The sequence below is a fragment of the Cucurbita moschata genome, unplaced genomic scaffold, assembly GCF_002738365.1.
Source record: "Cucurbita moschata cultivar Rifu unplaced genomic scaffold, Cmos_1.0 Cmo_Scf00077, whole genome shotgun sequence".
In the NCBI taxonomy this organism is placed as follows: Eukaryota; Viridiplantae; Streptophyta; class Magnoliopsida; order Cucurbitales; family Cucurbitaceae; genus Cucurbita; species Cucurbita moschata.
In genome coordinates, this window is record NW_019268593.1 from 546407 (window position 1) to 553843 (window position 7437).

A 7437-nucleotide genomic window follows, 5' to 3' on the forward strand; every position below is an offset into this window, starting at 1 on the left:
AAAATAATGATATAGAAGCATCAGATGAAATACTGCAGAGAAAAATATTTCATCTGGCTCTTTGGCTGAAGCAAGCTCTCCTAGCTCGAATAAGGCGAGGAATAAGAGACCACCAGTCTGGATGAGAGACTATGTAATAGGAGAAGTTTTTTTGTAAAGAAGATGATGAAGCTCAGCCATGTTTACCCCTATTGAACCTGCAAACTTTGTAAACTTTTAAGAAGCATTGAAGAGTGAGAAATGGAGGCAAGCCATGGATCTAGAGAAATAAACAGAAATGGCACATGAGAATTGATGAAGTTACCTGGTGGAAGTTTTGTATGAAGTCGTAGATATAAACTGATTACTATTCGTGTTCAGTTTAAGGGAGGGATTGTTAGGATTAGATTTGATCGAGTTATTTGGATTAGATTTGATCTAGTTATTTGAATTAGATTTGATTTAGTCATTCTTCAATTGGATGAGAGATTTCTCCCAATTCTTAGGATCAGTTTTCTTTTTCTGTTCGTAACAGTAACATGTCATTCTTAAAAAACTTGGACACCGATGTGACAATGATACGTTAATTAAAAAGAATTATTTCAAAAAAATTATCAATTTTATATTAGAGATAAATTCATATAAATAAGTTTATATATTTGTATACTTCAAAAAAGCTTAATGTATGTTTCACTCTCAAAATATATTCAAAGTCAAGTGTCTGATACGATGGATTATAAATTTGTAATGTATCCATTGTATTAACAAGTGTTCAGTACATGCTCAACACGTGTCAGATTAGTGACACTAAGTTATGTATCCATTGTATTAACAAGTGTTCAGTACATGCTCAACACGTGTCAGATTAGTGACACTAAGTTATTTATCCATTGTATTAACAAGTGTTCAGTACATGCTCAACACGTGTCAGATTAGTGACACTAAGTTATTATCATGCTTTCTTTACACCCATTTAAAGTAGTTTAAAAACTAGCCTGTCAAATATTATAATTGACTAACTAACAACTTCAATGTGGTGCTTTAAGGATTGTTTTGACCAAAAGAAATAAAATCCATAATTTAGAAAGACAGGTCTAAGAAATAAAATCCTTAAATACTTTTTAGTTTTAAAATAAATTAATTTTTTAGTTTAAAATAAATTGATTTTTTTGTTTTAATTTTAGTATGAATAAATTAATTTTGATGTGGTGTTCTGTATTTTAATAAAATTAATATTAACTTAATCCACAAAAATTTGTATTTTTTTTAATTATAATCTAAATTAATAAAAATACCATTGAAATTTGCACTTTATCTAAAAAAAATACTTATAATTTTTTTATAAAAAAAATACTGTTGAATTTTCAAAAAAAAAAAAAAAAAAAAAGCTTCAAAACTACTCTTTAACTTTCAAAAGTGTTTAAAAAAGGAGATATGGGGAGAAAATTGAAGGTTATTTTAGGGGAAGGTTTTCAAGATTAGTATAAGATCCTGAAAACATAACAAGAAGTAATATCCTAGCTTAAGGTCGCGATTAAGAACCTACTAGTATGCTACTTACTAAGTTCTACTCACTCCATGTTTATCATTTTTTTTCAAGAAACTAAGAGTTGGTCATGGATGAGAGCGGCCTTTGGAGTGTGGGCCATGGACTAACCTCTGTTTTTTGAGTCTGCTTCTTTTGAGTCATGGACCATGGACTAACCTCTGTTTTTTGAGTGTGGGCCATGGGCCATGGACTCACTCCATGTTTATCATTTGTTCTTCTTTTGAGTCTGCTTCTTATTTTGTGTTTGTAACGAGTATGTATATGTAACACCCAAAAATGAAGGAAATTATCTCTCATAAGAATAAGCCACTCGTGAAAGACCCAAAGGATAGAAAGGAAAAAAATTAAAGGATTAAGCAAGAACAAAGTACTTAGTCAAGTCACTCGTTTACCCTAACAAGTGATTTCAAGGAGTTAAAGGCCTTTCGAAAAGGATTTGAAAGAAAAAAGTAAATCAAAAGGGCAAAAAAGTCATTTTATCAATTATCAAGAATCTTTCCGGATTTGTAATTCCTTATCTAGAAGGAATCTCAAGATTCAAAAAAAGGGGAAAATGATAAAAAAAAGCGAAGAGAAATTTGTAGAAAAATTATGGATTTTTTTTAGAAAAATAATAATAAAATATTTAAAAAGAGGCAAATTACCAAAATACCCCTGGAAGAATGGATAATTACAGAAATGCCACTCTAATTTGAATGAAAGCATCTACCGTGACCATCCGAGCAAAATATTTCGAACTGAAATCTCAACCGTCGGATCTCCTCCAAAATTTGATATGATCTAGAACGAACACGCACGGGTCATCACATCCAACGACTAGTATTCAAAGCCGAGGTCGGTAAGGCTATGATTGGAGTTGATATCTCCAAAAAATTATCCAGAAAGTTCGATGTCGGTTTAAGCTCCTCCTATAAGGTCGGAAGTAGGAGCAACAATACGAAATAAGAATCGAGAAAGGTCGATCCACCAATTAAAGGCAATAAGCGTTTAGATTGTGGGTCTCCTACTCTAAGATTTCTTCCAAATTTGAGAGCAATCCTCCACCATTTCTCTTCAAACTTATTCCTACAGTTTCTGAACAAGATTACCCACAAGTTCTATGAAGGAATAGAGTGCTGAAAGTGCCAAGAAACCATTCTCCCAATTCAATCTGCCATTGAAGAACTTCAAGAAAAACTTGAAAATCAAATCTGAGGATACATGATGACTCGTCGAGCAAGAATGATTCCAATCAGTTTCTACACCTCCAAGGAATGCTTCCATAGAAGACCATGAAGAAAAATAACCTCGAGAGCGTGCCAAATTGAAGGAAATAGGTTTCGAAATTAAATTGGGGATAAGAGTCAAAATTCCTATCTACGATCTCTTTTCCTTCAAATTAAGGATTCCTCTAGCTTCAGAGGAAGAAGTTGAGTAAACTTGATGAAGGAATCGAGAGCTGAGACGTCGTAGAACAAGCTACCCGCGAGATCGAAAATCTGGCGTTTCGAGTGAGTTGCATACCAAGAACGATTTTTTGGAAATTAAGGTCCTACACTCAAAGACGTTCCTCCAAACTAATTCCTTTAGCCTGAAGATAGGATATGGAAGGGGTTCAAAGAAGAAATAGGGCCTTGAAACCCCTAGAATCGGCTACCCAATAAGAAATCCTTTGTTTTATCTCCAGCGATAAATCAGATTTTGGATGAACTTTGGTAGCGAATATCTTAGGCTACGATCCACGAGAAGTTATCAAATAAATCCCTAGCCCTTTCTTACTTAAACACAATAATCTAGCATACAATGTACCATATCATAAACAAGTCATAATGTAAACACTTCATAGTCATATTGTTCTCTAACTTACCATAACGCTATCGTTCTATCAATCTATCACAAACCTATCCCTTTCTACCCATAACCTAACCGTATTCTTTCATCAATCTCTCCTATCCATAGCACTCCGGTATTTAACCTAACCTTAACGTTTCATGAACGTATCTTACTTCTATCGTTACATTTCGTTTTGTGCATCCTTCTCGTATCCTATCTCAAACATATCCTTGAGTATATCATACCATAATTATTATCATACAAACCACCTATAATAACATAACATAACATATAGGAAGTATATCGATCCATAGACAATTCACACATATCAATATATATATGACACGTGCAGAACTACAGGGAATGTGTCAACATCAAATATAACCATGCCGATAGTAAGGTCACTTACCTGGTTAGCTTAAGTCGTCGTCACAAATATATCCTTAATGAAAGTTCGATTCCGTTGTTATCCTTAATGAAAGTCCATTGAACTCCAAGTCAATGCCCATGACATCAGTTTCAAGTTTGAACCCTATAAAATTATTTCTCTAATTTACCATGGCCATTCTTAAATTTTGATATTTCTTGTTAGATAAAATTTGATGGAGTTCCTTGCCCTCCGATGTTTCCTGTTTTATTTTTTTTTTAAATTATGTTCAACAAAATCTTTTCTCAATCTTCCATCTTCCATCTTCTACTGTAATTATTTTGGAGATATTATTGGTCAATTTTATTAATCTATCCTTACTTCCAAATCTTCCAAATCTTCCCTTTTTATTTTTACTTTCATTTTTTTTTTCTCTTCTCCGTTAACAGTATTCTCGATTTCCATCTCTATTTAGTTTTTTTTTTCTTATTTCCTTTGTCTATAAAATTATTGACAACCTAAATCATTGTAACAATTCAGAGATCTAAACAATTTATGAGATCTAAAATATAATTGGTTGTGATTTCCTAAAACTCATACAAAATTATTTTCCTTTAATCTCTGATTCAAAACAAAATAATTGTAACCAAATTAATATTACTTAATAAAATAAGAGGAAGATTTAACATGTCACTACTCACCTCTTCAAATGACGTATCTCCTCTGTCCAAACTAAATATGCTTAAACTTTTTGTTTTTTGTTTTTTTCTATTTGTTTTCGTAGTAACTAAGAAATTCTTGGTAAATCTTTATAGAAAAGAATTCCTGATTTATTGACAGATTTATTTTTAGGGAAAGAGTGGTGAGAGATTGAAGGAAGGAGTAGGGATCTGTTAGGAAATGTTTTTTTTATATATATATATATATATATTTATTATTTTTTTATTTATTTTATTATTTATTATTATTATTATTATTATTACTATTTTATTTTATTTTCTTCGGTTGTTACAGGAACTCAACTCATCAACATTGAAAGTAGAATGTACACAGTGATTCTTATCATCATCTCCCTCTTCAGGATTCGTCCTCGAATTAGAAAAATCATCACCTACATCAAAAGGACTCAATTTAGCAACATTGAAAGTAGAATGTATTGACAATTCTACGGGAACATCAATTTTATTGTTCCATGCAATAAAATGAGTCATTTTACTAAATATCTTATGTTTATTATTATTATTATTATTATTATTATTTTATTTTATTTTCTTCGGTTGTTACAGGAACTCAACTCAGCAACATTGAAAGTAGAATGTACACAGTGATTCTTATCATCATCTCCCTCTTCAGGATTCGTCCTCGAATTAGAAAAATCATCACCTACATCAAAAGGACTCAATTTAGCAACATTGAAAGTAGAATGTATTGACAATTCTACGGGAACATCAATTTTATTGTTCCATGCAATAAAATGAGTCATTTTACTAAATATCTTATGTTTATTATTATTATTATTATTATTATTATTTTATTTTATTTTCTTCAGTTGTTACAAGAACTCAACTCAGCAACATTGAAAGTAGAATGTACACAGTGATTCTTATCTTCATCTCCCTCTTCAGGATTCGTCCTCAAATCAGAAAAATCATCACATACATCAAAAGAACTCAATTTAGCAACATTGAAAGTAGAATGTATTGAAAATTCTACGGGAACATAAATTTTATTGTTCCATGCAATAAAATGAGTCATTTTACTAAATGTCTTATGGAGCATTTATAGTCAAATAAAGAATTAGGAATCCACTCCCACTCCCAATTCAACTATTCACGCTACATTAAAATGAAAATTCATCAGTAAAATTATTTACTCTAATTAGTTGAAATTTTAAAAAGAAATAATCACTAAATTTAGATTAAATAGTCAAGTAATTGTAAAAAGAAATAATCACTAATTTTAGATTGAATAGTCAGGTTATGCAACTTAGTCAATTTGAATCAGGTGTAGTGAACGTGGATCAAACATGTGACCTTGAGATCTATAGTGACGCTCTCCCAACTAAGCTATCCACCTAACTTTAAAAATGAAAACTCATTAGTAAGGTATTTAGCTAATTCATTGATATTTTAAAAAGGTGCGGTGAACGTGGATCAAACACGTGACCTTGAGATCTATAGTGACGCTCTCCCAACTAAGCTATCCACCTAACTTACAAAGGTGCGGTGAACGTGGATCAAACACGTGACCTTGAGATCTATAGTGACGCTCTCCCAACTAAGCTATCCACCTAACTTAAAAAATGAAAACTCATTAGTAAGGTATTTAGCTAATTCATTGATATTTTAAAAAGGTGCGGTGAACGTGGATCAAACACGTGACCTTGAGATCTATGGTGACGCTCTCCCAACTAAGCTATCCACCTAACATTAAATATGAAAACTCATTAGTAAGGTATTTAGCTAATTCATTGATATTTAAAAAAGAAATAATCACTAATTTTAAATTAAATAGTCAGGAGTCAAGTTATGTGACGTGAATCAGGTGCGGTGAACATGGATCAAACACGTGACCTTTAGATTTTCAGCTTGACACTCTCAAAACTAAGTTATCTTCGCTAATATTTGAAGAAAAAAAAATCATAAGTAAAGGTATTTCTGCTAATTCATTATATTTTAAAAAGGAATGAACTTATGCAACCAATGAGGTATTTACGCTAATTCATACTAATTTGTGCAGTGAACGTGGAGATTAAACACGTGACCTTCAAATCTTTAGTTTAACACTCTCCCAACTGTAGTGAACGTGGAGATTAAACCCGAATCTTTAGTTTAACACTCTCCCAACTGTAGTGAACGTGGAGATTAAACCCGTGACCTTCAAATCTTTAGTTTAACACTCTCCCAACTGTAGTGAACGTGGAGATTAAACCCGTGACCTTCAAATCTTTAGTTTAACACTCTCCCAACTGAGCTATCCCTGCTAACATTAAAAATAAAAATTCATAAGTAAAGCTATTTCCACTAATTCATTATATTTTAAAAAGAAATAATAATCAACTAAACTATATAAGGTGGCATGAACCAAATGCAGTGAACGTGGATCGAACACGTGACCTTCAAATCTTCAATCTGACGCTCTCCCAACTGAGCTATCCCTGCAATCATCAAAAATGAAAATTCATCAGTAAAGATATTTTCGCTGATTCAAAAGAAATAATGACTAATTTTTTATTGAATAGTCAGGTTATGCAAATAGAAACAGTGAACGTGGAGATTGAACAAGTGACCTTCAAATCTTAAATCTGACGCTCTCCAAACTGAGGTGTCCACGCTAAAATTAAAAATGAATGTTTTTAAGTATAGATATTTCCGCTAATTAATTGAAATTTTATAAAGAAATGATCACTAATTTTAGATTGAATAGTCAAATTGTGCAACGTGAACCATGTGTGGTTAACATGGATCGAGCACGAGACCTTCAGATCTTCAATCTAACGCTCTCTCAAGTGAGCTATCCACACTAACATTAAAAATGAAAATTCATCAGTAAAGGTATTTTCGCTAATTCATTGAAATTTTAAATAGAAATAATCGCTCATTTTTAATAAGATATTCAAGTTATCCAACTTGTATAAGGTGCGGTGAACTAGAACACGTTAGGTATTTCCGATAATTCATTGAGATTTCAGAAAGGAATAATGACTAATTTTAATTGAATAGTCGGGTTA

General features: G+C 31.8%; 1 non-coding gene across 1 annotated transcript; it reads right to left on the minus strand.

Moving 5' to 3' along the window:
• Nucleotides 1-6795: 6795 nt before the first annotated feature.
• On the minus strand, nt 6796-6868 carry TRNAF-GAA. The gene has a single exon. It is a non-coding gene; the product is annotated as a tRNA-Phe (tRNA).
• Between the last annotated feature and the right edge of the window lie 569 nt (nt 6869-7437).